The sequence below is a fragment of the Ambystoma mexicanum genome, chromosome 3q (assembly GCF_040938575.1).
Source record: "Ambystoma mexicanum isolate Mex_15411 chromosome 3q, UKY_AmexF1_1, whole genome shotgun sequence".
NCBI classification, from domain to species: domain Eukaryota; kingdom Metazoa; phylum Chordata; class Amphibia; order Caudata; family Ambystomatidae; genus Ambystoma; species Ambystoma mexicanum.
This window is the reverse complement of record NC_090926.1, coordinates 1207547091-1207564375: the sequence shown is the minus strand read 5'-3', so window position 1 is coordinate 1207564375 and position 17285 is coordinate 1207547091. Positions and strand designations below refer to the sequence as shown.

The 17285-nt window shown below is 47.6% G+C and overlaps 1 protein-coding gene across 1 annotated transcript in view; it reads right to left on the bottom strand.

Moving 5' to 3' along the window:
* KEAP1 (kelch like ECH associated protein 1) overlaps window positions 1–17285 on the bottom strand; it is a 240151-nt gene that overhangs the window by 107421 nt on the left and 115445 nt on the right. The gene's annotated exons all lie outside the window — the stretch shown is intronic.

Sequence of the window (17285 nt, the reverse complement as noted above, 5' to 3'; positions counted from 1 at the left end):
ATAGGTATTTTGGATAAATAGAGCAAAGAAATGATAGCTGACACGTGTTTCATGTTACCACACTTTTTCAAGGCAGACCTGTACAGGAAAAAGGAGCAGCAAAAAGACTCGAGTCAGCAGAAAGAGGGTGCAATTCATAAAAAGGGAAGTGATCCAATGGGGGCTCTTTGAGAAACCAAAGAACAGGGAGATTCCACCAGAGAAGTATTAGTTGGAAAAATGAACAGGTCAACGGCCTCAAACCCTCAAAAGCACTGCTGTAACTGACTAATTTCAGGCGGCGTCTCTCTAGGTTTCACCAGCTTGTCTGGAACCCTATGGTCTCCCTCTTGGGGAGGTGTTAACTCCCCTCGACTCTCCTTCCCCAACCACATGAAGCAGGAACATCATTAAAGGAAGGGTTAGGTCAGAAATTTTTATTGTCCCTACGGGTCGGCCATGTGTTTTTAAGCCTAAGTCGGTGGATATTAGAAAAATCTCTTATGGACCTTACCCGAGTTTTTGTCCATTAAACGCACATGAAATCAGGCAGCAGGGCGCAGCCATTTTTTGATAATCCTATCACTTGCCCCATCGCACAGGGTGACCGGCTTTTCCGGCACTAAATCATATCCCCCGCCTCTGAGCCTGTCACCAACAGACGCGTACCGCCCATTTCACAACGCCAAAGCATGTCTCGTGTCAACATTCGCTGCGCTTCAGCTAATGACGTGTCGCCATGGAAATGGCAGGACACCTCTTTACTCAATAAGTATAAACAGACCATTTGACAACACACAGCAGCAGATTTTCGATTCCATTCCTCTGTGTTACTTTGAGTATTCTGTGACTCGTTTTTGTGCTCTGGTCAGCTACCTTCGCCGCTTCTAGGCTGTGTGAACAGATACCTGTACCATCGCTATAAATTATTTTTATTTTAGTTTGTTTACCACACAATGGCTACAATAATGCCCTACATGTACGAGCCCGAGTATACCGAGGAGGAACTACTGGAAAGGGAAACATGCGAAAACGATGGGGCTTCGGACGGCAGTTGGGAGGACGATTCAACAGCTGAAGAGCCTGGACCTAGTCGCATGGACGGTGTTTACACCTGGTGCACATGCAATCGGTGCAAGCTAATGCCAACCGAGGACGAGAACTGCTGCTGCTGTGAAAACTCGGGATGCGTGGCCTACATTTCGGAAGGCGAGCCACGACCGCAATGCATCACCAAGCTGCCAGACTTCAGGGCAGCCTGCCTCACACGGTCCGGGTTGAGGATAATGATGGTGCTTATGCACGAACTTCGCGCAACTGTTCGTCCTCGTAGTCCGAGTAAGTATACTCTGCTTGTCATGCCACTCCCATTTCATGGTCGTCTCCTATATTCAAAATTACATCTACATTTAATTGCAACGCATGAAAGTCGTTCAATAGTGTGCAGTGTCTAGATAGCATTTGTCCGAGCAGAACGCCATTAGTTACAAGAATTGTCATTGACAACAAAGGTTTAATAAACTTATCTTGGTCATTTAAAAACAGTTTGTATCATTCTTTTTCACAGGTGGTACAGGCTGGTGGCCTATCGTTCCTTTACATGGTGGCTTCACGGGATGCTTGGACACTGCGTTCGAAGAGTAATACCCACCTGTGCCGTTGCTGCCATAAGTCAAACTTTCCCCAGTGACAGCGGTCAGTACAGGGGATTTTCCCTCGCTGCGCTGCAACCCGACCTGTACAATGTGTAAAGTTTTGTATTTTTTTGCCATCAAAATAAGAAACAAAAAACCCCACATATTTTAACAACGGTTGTTTCGATTTTTTAAATGAATCAAGTGTGTCTCCATTCAAGAGTCTTCCTATGCCTTGCCTGCACGCCCAACGGCACATCCACCCCACCCCCTATCAAAGGCAGTTCGCACCCGGGGATGAGCGCTGCCATATTGTGCTGTCAGGGGCGATAACGGCCAAGGTGCCAAACACCATGTACACTTCAAAGCTGTCTATCGTTAATGGGTGATTGTTCCCATGTCTCCGGCCAGGATGCCCCCTCACGCTGGCCGCCCCCTGCAATCCACATAAGTGTCTCCATTCAGCAGTCTTCCTGTGCCTTGCCTGCACACCCACCGGCCCGTCCACCCCGCCCTATCAAAGGCAGTTCGCGCCAGTGGATGCGCGCTGCCATGGGGTGCTGTCAGGGGCGCAAATGGCCAAGGTGCCAAACAGCATGTACACTTCAAAAGGTATCCCAGGCCCAGGGGCCATCGCTCACATCATGGCCTCCTCAGACCCAGTGTCTCCAGGCAGGCCTCCCCTGACGCTGGCCACCCCCCTGCAATCCACATAATACCACGACGTATACACGTCATTCATTCACAAACACACCCCTGTTTCTAATACTTTATAAACCACGATATGTTTCATGAGAACATCTTTGTGCTTTGCAAGTCAACTCCTGAACGTGCTACCTGAGAACCACTGAGATCGATGCTAATCAGCTCGTCGTCGTGCCATCTGTGAACTTCTGTGACCGCTTCGAGCAAACTCGTCAGTGTGCTACCTGTGGCCATCTACCTGTTCTCCTGCCTCATACTACTGGGCTTGCTGAATCTAACTGTTTGTTGGTCAAGGTAAGGCCATGTATCACAGTCACATTTCAGTCATTTTTACATTTCTATCTATTTGCGAGTAGAGTACTCAATAGTGCTATGTTCATTTGGCTCATTGCTATTGATTTGAGTTTCAATTGTTATGCTATGAATCAATCTATTTATTTTCATCTGTGTCAATTATCATCGAATTGCATCCTTCGCGGGTCCCGTCTATTATGTAAGCAGCATGTTTCCTTCTCGTGCAAGGCAGTACATCCAAGGGACGAGTCACATGTTCAGAGTTTAGTCACATCATTTATTAATTTGTGAAAGTTATGCAAATACCAAGCCGCAATTGATGAACTGGTATAGTTCCGGTGAACAAAACAAACCTTTCATTGAACATAGTATGGTTCATTTACTTTTTTTAATCACATTTTTATTCATCAAGAATTTAAAATAATGTTGATATTTACTTTTCAGAATTTTCAACAATGCCTGCCTGTTCGATTAGCGGTTGCCCTTCGAAGACCCGTGCTAAATCTGAAGGCACTACAATGCATGTTTCACCTAAAACTGTTGATCGAATAAGAAAATGGGTCAGACATTGCAGATATCCACTGGAAGAGCTTGAAAGTAGAGTCCAACAAGTCTTTGAGGACAACAGGGGTGATCGATACCGCATCTGCAGCCAGCACTTTCCCTCGAACATGTATGCCACATCTTGGGTAACAAAGAAGAATAAACGGCAAACGACACGAAAATTGCTCGCAAACGCTATTCCCACTCTATTCGTCCACATTCCGCCACTGGTGAGTCAAGTGTCAGGATTTAGCTTTAGACCTTGCGGTAGTGTGTAGGTAGCCGAATGGACTAATTGATATTTTAGGTGTTCTGTCCCTTGTAATACTTTTGATATTGATTTGAGTGTATAGCTTTTCGAATAATGACATTTATCAAATTATTTTTCGATTTTATAACCCTCAAAGGAAATCTATTTATGGGCACAGGGAATGTGCTATTTTGCGCATTTTCAATAGCATTATTCTCAAGTATTCTGTCGCCTTACATGGCAATTTTTAATATTGGCATTTCATTATCAAACAATTTACCTTTACAACTGCTTGACTATCCACTGAATCTGAAGCAAGAACATTATACATCTGTGACGTGCCCGCAGTTATCAACCACTTCTACTGCGTATCAGGTAATCTTACTTAGCTATTCCGCTACAGACTTGTTTTATGCATGTCAAGTAATAGTTTTTATGTAACGTGTATTTATTTTACTGAATGTTTGGTTAGTGCTTTCCAATTGATATACACCTTAGTTGTCGTCCCCTAGTGTTTGTTTTCAGTTATAATTAGTGTTATCCATACTAATGCAAGTATTGTCTTTCAGGGAGATGCTGAAGCGTCCACCACATTGACAACATCCCTAGATGTTCTTCAGCAGCACAAGGTATGGATATTGATAGTTCCATCGAGCGAGATTATCGGATCTTGTATACTTTTAGCGTAATTGTTCTACACAATGTTTCATTCGTGGTTAGCCATTGATATGTACCTGTGTGGTCGACCCCAAGTGTGTGTTATGTTTTCAATATTGTAATCCTTACTAATGCAAGTACTATGTTTCAGGCGGTAGATGGAGCGTCAACCCCTGCCCTTTATGTGGAGTCTGACATTGAAGTAATTCCAGGCGGGACCATGCGTATACCAATGGAAGTGCACACTACATTGACAACATCCCTAGATATTCTTCATCAGCACGAGGTATGGATACTGACAGTTCCATCGAGCGAGATCATATAACGTGATTCCATTTGCTATAATTTCTTCCTTATTAACGCAAGTACTGTGTTTGAGGGAGACGACGGAGCTTCCTCTACAATCACAACATCCCTTGTATTTGATGCAGATGTAAATAAATCGGAGAAATAAGTCGAGAAAATCGGATCATATTTGGATATCCATTGATTCATTTAGACAATGGATCATTTGTGGTTATTTATATTTACCTGTGCCGTCGACCCAAAGTGTGTGTTATGTTTACAATATTGAAAACCATACTAATGCAAGTACTGTGTTTCAGGGAGTTGCTGAGGCGTCCTCTCCAATAAAATCATTCATGGCTGTCCATGCGGAGCCAGAGGTATGGATACAGACTGTTCCATCGAACTAGATCATCAGAGCTCGAATACGTGTCGTTTGATTGTTCTACACAATGTTTAATTTGTGTTTAGCTATTGAGATGTACCTGTGTGGTCATCCTCACGTGTGTTAGGTTTTCAATATTTGTGATACATAGTAATGAAAGTACTATGTTTCAGGGAGTTGATGGAGCATCATTCGGTGCTGTCTATGCGGATCCAGAAAATATAGTTGTTGCAGCACAAGAGGAAGGGAAGACATGCGGAAACTAAATCGGAGCAACAGCGTGCAGATGTTGAAGTTCGAGTCAAGAAAGTGGCAAACAAAATAAACAAAAATAAGGTTAGTTACAAACAGTTCATAGTTTTAGAAATTGATTTGTGCTGGGGACTATATTACGTTTTTTTCCTGTCAATTGTACTATACTTTATCTTGTGTTTAAACTGAACATCCCTTTTCCAATCTGTCCTCTAGTTACCCGTGGGTGTACGAACTATACATACACAGACAGTGAAGCGAATGAGAGATGTTGCTTGCCAGACCATTTACACTATGGAGGAACTATTAATTCAGGCGCCGCGTGTTGAGACTAGAGATGCTCATGTCCAATGGCCAGAACAGGAATTGAATGTGTCCGGAGAATCCAGTAAAGTTTTATTGGACCATTGCTACAGTGCGACTGCACCACCACAAGATGATGATACCGGATGTATTGAAGATAGCTCTGAAGTAGTCGCAGATCAATTCACACCATCTACACCAGCAAAAAAAAAGCCACCCAAAAAGCTGTCGACCTTGTTGTGTTCTCCCATCAATGTTCAAGTAATAGATGTTGAAATGACAGAGAATGAACCAGCAGCACTCTTCACTGACATATCAGAACCTGATATCAGCGATATTAGATCATCACAGTTGCCTTAAATGCAATCGGATAACACGCGCGCTGTAGCACTTGACGCATGGATTGAACCTAGTACAGCAACATATAACAGAATCCGATTCAGAGATCAAATGGGTATGTAACCAGTGCGCCAGCCACTGATATCACTTTAGGTGAAAACCTTCCTGTTTCAATACGAATGTTCAGAGACTTAGCTCAAGGAAATAATCTTCCAAACTTTAACACCCATCACTGGGGAACCCAACAATTAATGGAAAATAGGCCTTGAGGACGACTTGGGTCGAAACATGAGTCGGCTGAGAACATTGGGAATAAAACCACTAAGAGGCCAATCTGAAAAAATGTCTTCACTGTACCAATACGTGTATAATTTACCAATAGGCAGACCGCGATACCCCAATTCTACTCTACTATTTGTATTGCTCTGAAAGAGCAGCGCTCTGCTTTCTGAAGCTTCGGCAGAACCCGATGTATTAGCAAAACCGGAGGGAAAACGTACGCCATCATCCCAAACAATGAGTTCTCTAGCGCGTCCCCCAGAAAGCCCTCTCCCCGTTACACCCCCACCCATGGACACATAGGCAGGACAGTGATTGTTCAAGCTGGAGGCAAAAGATCCACATCTGGGGAAATCTGCACCGGTGAAATAATTCCCTCACCCCTTCTGGGTGTAGTTGCCACTCGTGGTTGGCTTCTGCAGGACGGCTCATTTGGTCCGCTTCGCATTTGATGCGCTCATCAGGTGGATTGCCTGTATGCTGTGAGCAACAGCCCAATTCTACAATCCAAGGTCAGACGTATGAGGGGAGGTGACCTTGTGCTCCCTTGTCCCCTCGTTTATGTAGAACATTAAGACATTGTTGTCCGTCCTTATGGATATCATCTTGCCCTGAATGTTGGGGAGAAAGGCTTTCAGCGCTAGAAAAATGGCATTCAGTTCTAGATAGCGGATGTAGCAGGTACGGTACTTCCCCGCCCACAGGTCGAAGACTTGAAGATCGTTCAGCGCTGCCCCGAGTCAAGAAGAGACAAGTCTGTTATGATAGTCACATTGGGTGAAGGGTCGTGGCAGGGGACCACCCTGTGACAGGTTCTGGGGATTTGCCCACCAGAGTAAGTCCTGAATCAGGTCCTGAGGAATTTGAATAAGCTGAAACTGATGATCCACCGCCCTGCGACCAGGAGAGCCTCAGTGTAAACTGGGCCCGCCGCATTCTCAACCTGTCTAGTGGGACTGCTTGTACGCAGGGAGCCATCAGCCCCAACAGCTCCTGGAAGCACCATGCTGTGGCCCTGCTGGAAGAGAGAAACAGAGCAAGTCTGCTGGATGTCGATACCCTCTGCTGTCCTCTCGAGTGTCCAAAAGGAAGCCTATGAAGTCTAAGCTTTGGCATGCGGTCACATTCGGTTTCTTCCAGTTGACCGACAAACTGTCACGGAATTCCCCCTTTCTCACCTGGGAGCGATCCTTGCAGGATTTCTTGGGCGGTGTCTTTCGCACAGACTTGGTCTTGTATAAGCCTGCGCAAGCCACTGACTCCAGCGTGCATTCAGAGTTCCGGGATTCAGATACTCCGGGATCCAGGAACGATGAAGGTGCGCACACGGCGCACGAGTCCAGGACAGAAGAAAGAGGGGTATGGGAATGGAATTAGGAGGTCCAGGAACAAGGATAACAGAGTAGCATACTATGGAGCACACGTCTAGTCGCTGCGTGCAATAGCATTGAGACGCATGGGGCCATGGCCTATTTGTAAAATACGCTACGTCTAACAGAGGAAGGCGTTCCACGTTAGACGACCATGTTGGAAGTATCAAGGAGTGCAAGCCCGTTGTGATAAGGACCATGAAGTCCAAAAGGGGCGCATTCTGTGGGTCATGACAGCATGCCTCCTCCGGAGACCCGTTCCACCGGGTTTGCCCGGGTGTATGAGATGGTATCTTCTGAGCAATCGAGGGGTGTTCAGATTAGAAGTTGGTTCCCAGGTTCTTTCACTTGGAGGATATCCTTTCCATTCAACCAGGTATTGAAGCTGACCCCGTTTATACCTGGAATCGCATTTTCGGGACACTTCATATTCCACTTTGTTCGTCCACCACCACAGGAGGGGGTATGCAAGATTTCTGGGAGGATCGGATGTAGGGTTTTAATAAAGAAGTGTGAAAAACTGGGTGAATTTTCTTCCAGGAGTCGGGTAGTTTGAGCCGGTATGAGACTGGATTTATGATTTCCTTGATGGAAAATGGACCATAATACCGGGGGGCCAATTTGTTTGGTCGTAAATGTCGGGGTAGTAGTTTCGAGGACAACCAGACTTGATCACCAACTGCATAACAAGGCCCTGGTCTTCTTTTAGAATCTGCACATCGCTTAGTATGTATTCTGGCCTTCTCTAAGTGTTCTTTGGCTTCCCTGTCTACATTGATGAGTGTTTCCATCCAGGAATCGACGGTAGGAACCGGTGTGGGATGTGGAAGAACAGAGGGTAACACGGATGGATGGAATCCTTGACTGCAATAAAAGTGGCTGGTCTTAATCGCCAAGTGATCGGAATTGTATGCGAACTCAGCCACAGGTATTGGGAGCGACCAGTCATCCTGAACCTTGGTGGCGAAACGACAAAGGTATTGTTCCAGGGTCTGGTTTACACGTTCCGTAGCTCCGTTGGTTTGTGGATGATAACCTGATGAGAGCACGTTGGATCCCTAGAATGCAACAGAGATGTTTCCAGAATCGTGAGACGTATTGAGGTCCTCGGTCCGATATGATCTTGGAAGGGAGTCCATGAAGGCGGAAAATGTGTTCCAGGAAGATTCCACCGAGTTCTGATGAGGATGGTAGTTTATACAGGGGTGTAAAATGAGCCATATGAGTGAAAAAGTCAAAAGTCAAAGGTAACCAGGATAGTCGTGTATCCCCTGGAAGGTGGCAATTCCACAATGAAGTCTGTAGCGATGAATTCCCATGGTCTTGTTGATAGTGTAGGTTGCAGTGGGAGACCTGCCGGTCTCTTGTTATCGTGTTTGTTCCGACTACAAATAGAACAGGCTCGGATGTACAGTTGTACGTCCGTCTTCATTCTAGGCCACCAAAATTGTCTTTGTATAAGACAGAGGGTGATGCCACGATGTCCGGAGTGAAGGGTATCGTGGCAGAGGTTTATTATCCTTTGTTGTAATTTATGTGTGGGGATGACTAGAGCATTATCCTTGAACAAATATCCATCCCCGGTTCTCAGATTCCATTGATTCTTCCTTGAAATATCTTTCCAGAGCTCAGAGGATTGGGTTTGCATCCGAATTTCTTCCAGGAGACTGACTGCTTGAGCTACAAAAATCGTATAGGGAAACATCTTGGGATAGGTCCGATCTTCAATAGTTTCGTAGTCAGGACGTCGAGATAAGGCGTCAGCAATTATGTTTTGTGATCAAGCAACATGACTGATGTGGAACTGGTACTGGACAAAGAAGAAGGCCCAACGGGATCGACGACTGTTCCTACACTCCAAGGATTGTAGAACTTGAAGATTCCGATGGTCCGTGCGGACTGGACTGGATGTCTCGCTCCCAGGAGTAAGTGTCTCCATTCGGTGAAGGCTTGGCGGATGGCTAACAGTTCCTTTTCCAGGACGGAATAATGTGTCTCACTGGGAGTCAGGGTTCGTGAAAGGTAAGCAATGGGGTGTTCCATCTTGTTCTCGAATTCTTGCTTCAAAATTGCTTCTATGGCGTAGTTAGAGGCACCCGTCTCCTCTAGGAATGGCTGATTAATGTCGGGTTGGGCTAGGATGGGGGCTTGAGTAAACTGTCTTTAAATGTTGGAATGCCTTGTCTTGAGGTGTAGACCAGAGAAAGGGAGTGTCTTTCTTCAAGAGTGCAATGATCGGATGAACAATCTCAGAAAAGGTGGGTATGAACTTCTGATAGAAATTGGCAAGCCCCAGGAAGGATTGAACTTGTTTCACGGAAGTGGGAGCTGGCCAAGATAGTATGGCCTTTACCTTCGAATGATCCATACCAATTCCTTCTGGACTAAGGACAAATCCTAGGGAATGAACAGAGGTGACGTGAAATAGGCATTTCTCGGGTTTGGCTAGGAGTCTATGTTCACGTAGTCGTAATACTGCTTTTACATGCTCTTCATGCTTTAGAGGGTCCTTGGAGTAGATCAGGATATCGTCCAGGTAGAGGATGACGGAGGGGAACAGCATATCAGAGAACACCCTATCCATGAAACCTTGAAAGACGGCAGGGGCATTAGCAAGTCCAAAGGGCATAACCAGATATTCGAAGTGTTCAAAGGGTGTTCTAAAAGCTGTTTTCTATTTGTCTCCTTCCCTGATACGAATCAGATAGGCACCCCTGAGATCCAGTTTTGTGAAGATTACAGCTCTTCTCACCGCTTCCAGGATATCCGAGATCAAGGGTAAGGGGTAGCGGTCCTTGAGGGTGCATTGATTTAATCCACGATAATCGAGGCAAGGTCTAAGTTCCTTGGTGTTCTTTTTGGGAACAAAGAACGACGAGGCTCCATCCAGCTGGGGATTTAGATGGTCTTATGGTGCCATTTTCAAGGTTGGTATCCAAGTATTCTCGTAGGACTCTTTTTTCAGGTTTGGAAAGGATGAACATCCTCCCGAATGGAATCACTGCTGAAGGTTCTGAGTCTATGGCGCAGTCTTCAGGTCTGTGAGGGGGGTAGAGCCTGGACTATGGCAGTTGGAAAGACATCAGAATAACTCTGATAGGCCTTTGGAACCTGTACGATATTGGAAACCATGAGTGGTACTTGCTGATCTATTGATGGTTCCTTGGAAGGTGTCAAGGAGGATTGCAGGAATAGACAGTGAGACATACGAAACTCAGATCCAAGAAATAAGGATCCTGCTGCCCAGTTGATATAAGGGTTATGTTTCTGTAACCAGGGCATAACCAGGACCATGGGGTAATGATCAGACTTAATGATGTCAAATCTGATCAGCTCTTGGTGATGGTTTATTGAAAGCTGGATCTCTTTAGTCTGCAAGCTTATGGGTCCTGAAGTGAGGGGTCTTCCATCGATCGCTTCCACCGGTTGCATGGAACTTCGAGTCTCATATGGAATGTGGTGAATAAAAACCCAATCTTGATCAATGAATACTCCCATAGCTCCGCAGTCAACCAAGGCCAATATGGAGTAGGTCTGATTCTTGGATGGCGATATGAGGGCCTGTAAAATCACTACGCTGTTTTGTCCAGGAAAGTTCAAGGATGGAATAGACGTGGAGCAAACATCTCTCTCCCGAAGCCTTGCTCCATCTAGGATCGGGAGCTGGCGTTTACCCAACGCCGAGGAGGGGCTAGAGGACATTCTCTAACGAGGTGTATATCCGAGGCACAGTACATGCATAACCCTGTATGAATCCTTCTCATCCTCTATTGTGGGATATGGGTCCACGGAAGGCTCCTAACTGCATAGGTTCTGGTTCAGTAGCTGATCCTGGATTATTGTCAGTTTTGGAGGTAGTCTCGAAGGATACCTTCGGGGGATGGGGAGGGGGTTACTTTGGATTTCTTCTTCTCCGCCTTTCTTTCCTGGATACGAAAATCTATTTGCATGGCAAGGTCCATAAGAGCCTGGAATGAGCTTGGGCGAGCCACTCTGGCCAACTCATCTTTGATCTCCTCATTCAGTCCCCTTCTGAACAGAGTAAAACTTGCTTCAGGAGACCAGTCAGCTTCCTTGGCCAATTGCTTGAATCGGGTTACATACGTAAGCACATCCTAGGATTCCTGTTGAAAGTCTAGGAGGCGCTCCTGGGCACTATGGACCTGCTCTGGACGGTCAAACATGGTTTTAAGGGCTTGTATGAACCCGTCGTAATCATCCAGGAGGGCATCACCGGAATTGACTAAGGGCGTAGCCCAGGTTCGAGCATTTCCGGAAAGATGTGAAATTATAAAGCCCACCTTAGCCCTGGGAGTTGAAAAGTAGTAGGGCTTAAAAGTAAAGTGAACCAAACAAGAAGAATCAAGGAATCCACAAGGGGTTTTCTCCGCCCAGCAATACACATTCCTTTGTGGCAGAATCACGGGATAGAACTAATTTTTTGAGAGCGGCGTTTTCCGCTTTTAAATTTTGTACCTCTGTTAGTTCTTGCATGCCCCGCATGAGATCCTGAACAGCCGCTTCCATGTCGACATCGAGTTCGGTCGTTTGGCGTCTCAAACTGTCACGGAATTCCCCCTTTCTCAGCTGGGAGCGATCCTGGCAGGATTTCTTGGGTGGTGTCTTCTTTCGCACAGACCTGTCTTGTATAAGCCCGCACAAGCCTCTTCTGACTCCAGCGTGCATTCAGAGTTCCGGGATTCAGATACTCCGGGATCCAGGAACGATGAAGGTGCGCACAAGTCCAGGAAACAAGGAAGAAGGAAGAGGGGTATGGGAATGGAATTAGGAGGTCCAGGAACAAGGATAACAGAGTAGCGAACTACGGAGCACACGTCTAGTCGCTGCTTGCAATAGCATTGAGACGCGCGGGGCCGCGGCCTATTTGTAAAATACGCTACGTCTGACGTAAGACAGAGGAAGGCGTTCCACGTTAGACGGCTATGTTGGAAGTATCAATTAGTGCTAGCCCCGTTGTGATCAGGACCATGAAGTCCAAAAGGGGCGCATTCTGTGGGTCATGACACAAACCCTCTGTCGTAAAGCAGGTCTAGGAGGCATTGAAAGGGGGAGTTCACTTTCTCCAGGGATAGCCCCTTTACCAGCCAGTCATCCAGGTACAGGGCGACATGCATACCCTGGAGACAGAGGAAGGAGACCACTGCACCCATCATATTCGTGAACACTCTGGGCGCTGAATTGGGGCCAAATGGGAGGACTCAAAACTGAAAATGGGACACTCACTGAACGTCTACAATTTTCCAATGCAGGACCCATATAGGAATGTGCAGGTAAGCACACAGGTACAGAACCCCTGGCACAAGGCTGACCGGATCTGAATTTGTTATGTTGAAGGAAAAGATTGAAGTCTACAAGGTCCAGAATGGTGCACATGCCTGCCTGTTTGGACATTTGGTTGGACCCTGGTCCAATTTCTTTGACTAGAACCCTCTCCACTGCCCGCCTTTCCAGGAGCTTGGAAATGTCTGCCCCAAGCAAGGGGGACCGAGGCAGGGGGAGGAGGTTTGATGAAGTCTAAACCGCCTGCTAGTCACAGGCAGCACCCACGAGTCCTTTGTTATGGTCCTTCAAACCTCTAAATGAAGAAACCACCCAGCCCCACCGGAGTCCTGTGGGACCAAACAATGCCATCATTTGGTTGCCTGGTCAGTGGAGGAGCCCGATGAACTGGTTGAGACAGTTTGGTGGGAGAAAAAACCCTGGTAGTGGTCTTTGGCGATTTCTTAGAGTACTGGGCTATCTGTCCTGCAGTCACGCCTTCCGCTCCAGACACCCCCTGAACCCAAAGAAGGATCTGGAGCACGCATCAGTCCTGAACAAAGAAGTTAGGGCAGTTTTCGTAAGCACCGACAGACTTTGCTGTCAGGGTACTGGCCGCCTTCTTAGCCAGCTCGTCATAGGTCGAGCTGTGAAAAAGATCCCCCCCCACCCTTTCGAACTGAGGGCTAGAACCTTGTCCTGTAACTCCTTTGTAAATTTCAAAGTGTGCAACCACGCCTGCTGGCTTATTGCCACTCCCCTAACTGACGTGCCGACATGATACGCAGCAGCCTCAAGGATGTTCTGCGCCACCATACTAGCGTCTGCCAGACTGCCCTTGAACTCATCCAACCGGTCCTGATGGATGAATTTCTCAAACTCCACCTTTCCATAGCCTTTGGTTCATGGCAGCAAGCTGCGCCATCGCATTGGCTTGCCTTAGCTGCAAGGCAGAGTTCACAAAGACTTCCTTTCCCAGGCCCTCCAGGGTGTGATCCTTCTTCCCGAGCATCTGTGAAGCAGAGGACAACATAGATTCCATTTTCGCAAACATCGCTGCCACTGTGGCAATCAATGAAGATGGCTGCGGGCATGCCGACGGCGCAACCTCATCAGTCTGCAGCAGCCTATAACCAAGATAGATTATTTGGGAATGCGGCTTACTCCTGATCCTCTTTGCCTCCGCAAGCACATCCTTATGAAGGACTATTCCCATTCTCTCAGCCCTTTTAATGAATTGGGGACCCTGCCAGAAGCCCCCTACTCTGAAGGCGGCAAGTGCAGGACCGGGATTTCTAGAAACCATATAAGGTCCATGACCTGGTCATGAAAGACAGCTGCTGACAAAGATCTCTTTGCCCTTCTCAGTCAGGTCGAGATCTACTATGACCTGCAAGTCTGGCGCCGCCGGAGGGCGGTGGGGTCAGCTCTTGGCCAAAGGAGCCGTAGAAGGCTCAGGAGCAGAGGGAAATGGTGGAGGGGGCTGAGGTTCCTCAGAGATATCAGGGATCCCGGGCAGGGTGGGTGGGGGAAGAGCAGCATCATCTCTATAAAAATGCCCTTGAAATACTCCCATGTAAGGTCCGAATCCGAATGCATCAGCGTCGGGCACCTAGAATGCACCCTCAGATTGATGTAACCTTTCCTGAGATCTAGGCCTCTGTGGCAGAGTAGGCCTGGACCATGGCTCGGTAAAAACCGGTTACTAAGCGGACCTGGACATCCACGTATCCGTCTAACAGAGCAGAGAGGAAGTGATATGCAAAGACTTTCTAGTTGGTTCAGACTACTCAACCCTCGGGGTAAAATGATCACCGTCCACAGGAACGCTATGAAATTACCCAGATGGTCATGCCCCAATGATGGGCTAGGAGTGGGTTTGGGCTGCTCCGTTGGTGCCAAAGACGCTGTCGAAGTCACAGAAGATAGAAAGTCTGAGGTGGCAGGTTCCATTTTGAGCTGTAATGGCACCAAGGGGCTTCATGTAGTCTGAACCTCGTCGTGCTTAGCCCTCGGACAGAGAAAATCGGCAGTGCCGGAATCATATTTAGCCATCAAAGAGGGATCCTCTGGAATATCCCTCGTAAATTTAGCTCTGTATGGAGCCTGGTCAATGCATGGAAGAGATTTAGCCCTGCTGGAGGGAACCCGAGAGGAACCTGGAAGAATTAGCCCTCTCCAGGGGAACATCGGCCATGCCAATATGTGCCTTAGTCCACGACTGGGGAACCTCGGAGTAAGCTCCGATATCCGAGTTAGCCGTGTGGGCCTCTGGACAAGTCCTGGTAGTGCTAGGGCATGGAGTGCCCCTCCCACAACCAGGGGACTCGAAAGAGGAGACGCCATCCCATGTTGTCCTGAAAAGAAGGTCACATACCGGTCGATATTTCTTTGTGGAGACAAATTCTCTAATATGCTCTGGCACTACCTGGCCAAAGACTTCTTCCCAGCACCAGAGGGGTCAAGTAACGGCCAGAACAGAAAGGGCGTCATAGGGAAAGCACGCGTCCCACCTGTGAACCAGGCACTCCAAATATAGCGCTTGAGGATCCAAAGCTGAATAACTATAAGACGTGCATGAGGTGAACCCCCTTTGGTCCCAGCATAGGCAGGCCCAAAAAGACAGAAACCTGAGACAAGGGGAAAGAAATCATGACAGAAGAAAAAGGCCTGATGAAGAAAAAACTAAAATGAGTATCCGCTAGTGCTGAAGCCTCCGGCCTCAACCACGTGGAGAAAAGGAACGAGGTCCGGAGGTGGGGTTTGGGAGGGCAGAGCCTGCGGCCAAGCATGCACTCGAGACAAAAATAGGACATGTTTGTATGGTGCTACAAAAATCTCTGGTCCCGTCCCGGAGGACGGGATGTTCCGCAAGTATGGAGGAAAGGGGACGGGACAGAGCAGTAAAGGAAATAAATAAAAATATAAAAAAGAAAGAGGGCAACTAGCAAGAAGGAAGACAGGTGAAAATTGTGAATTGGTAAAATCCAGAATTGCGTCACTGCACTGTTTCCATGAGTCACTCTCCATTATTGAAGGCTTGTAACAGTAGCCATTGCCTCACGTTGTAGATGTAGAGGAGTCCATTGATACTTTGTAACAGGAGCTATGGCACCATGCGAAGCTGTGGGCAAGATGGCAGCCCACACACGCCACATGGAGGGCTGATTTTAAAGAAATTAAAAAAAATGTACAGGCCTCTTAGGGTTCTCCAAGGTGGCACTAGTAAGGAGTGAAAGGTTTTTGAAATAAGGCACCTGACAGTTCCCCTCTTGAAGCGGCACCCTGCTTTTAAATTTGTGTTACTCTTCTTGCTATAGTGCAGCTTCTGCCTTGTATCACCGTGCTTTGGTTCCTGCAAGTAAAACGCTGGGGTTTTGGGTAGGTTCATGGGAGCAGGCCAGAGGTTGCTGGTTCTGTTAATGGGAGCAGGACAGATGTTGCTGGTTCTGGGTGGGTTAATGGGAGCAGGACAGAGGTTGCTGGTTGGGTTAATGGGAGCAGGACAGAGGTTGCTGGTTGGGTTAATGGGAGCAGGACAGATGTTGCTGGTTCTGGGTGGGTTAATGGGAGCAGGACAGGGGTTGCTGGTTGGGTTAATGGGAGCAGGACAGAGGTTGCTGGTTGGGTTAATGGGAGCAGGACAGATGTTGCTGGTTCTGGGTGGGTTAATGGGAGCAGGACAGAGGTTGCTGGTTGGGTTAATGGTAGCAGGACAGAGGTCGATGGCTCTGGGTGGGTTAATGAGAGCAGGGCAGAGGTTGCTGGTTCTGGGTGGGTTAATGGGAGCAGGACAGAGGTTGCTGGTTGGGTTAATGGGAGCAGGACAGAGGTTGCTGGTTGGGTTAATGGGAGCAGGACAGATGTTGCTGGTTCTGGGTGGGTTAATGGGAGCAGGACAGAGGTTGCTGGTTGGGTTAATGGGAGCAGGACAGAGGTTGCTGGTTGGGTTAATGGGAGCAGGACAGATGTTGCTGGTTCTGGGTGGGTTAATGGGAGCAGGACAGAGGTTGCTGGTTGGGTTAATGGGAGCAGGACAGATGTTGCTGGTTCTGGGTGGGTTAATGGGAGCAGGACAGAGGTTGCTGGTTCTGGGTGGATTAATGGGAGCAGGGCAGAGGTTGCTGGTTCTGGGTGGATTAATGGGGGCAGGACAGGTTGCCGGTTCTGGGTGGATTAATGGGGGCAGGACAGTGGTAGCTGGTTCTGGGAGCAGGACAGAGGTTGCTGGTTCTGGGTGGGTTAATGGGGCAGGACAGAGGTTAGCAGTTCTGGGTAGAGGTTTCTGGTTCTGTGTGGGTTAATGGGAGCAGGACAGAGGTTGCTGGTTCTGGGAGCAGGACAGTGGTAGCTGGTTCCGGGTGGGTTAATGGGAGCAGGACAGAGGTTGCTGGTTCTGGGAGCAGGACAGAGGTTGCTATCAGATCAGCTTCACGTGTGCTGGAGTCTTTACTGCCTGTTGGTGCTTAATGGTTGGTCTTGGTGATTAGCTGGAGCTCTCTATATTAGCTCCAGAGCTTCACTGCTGGAAGGGGCAGTGGGTGGGTGTTAGAGCATGCTTTTTAACTCCGACTATGTGGTGGTTCCAACCCACTTCATCCATCCCAGTCCTTTTTAGTGGTTTGCCAGTAGTATAGGAGCTTAGGTTTTAGATAGAATGTTTCATTGATATCTTGGTTTGGTGGTGTAGAGTAACACGTAGGGGTGTGGGTGTTCCATTCCATCTAAAT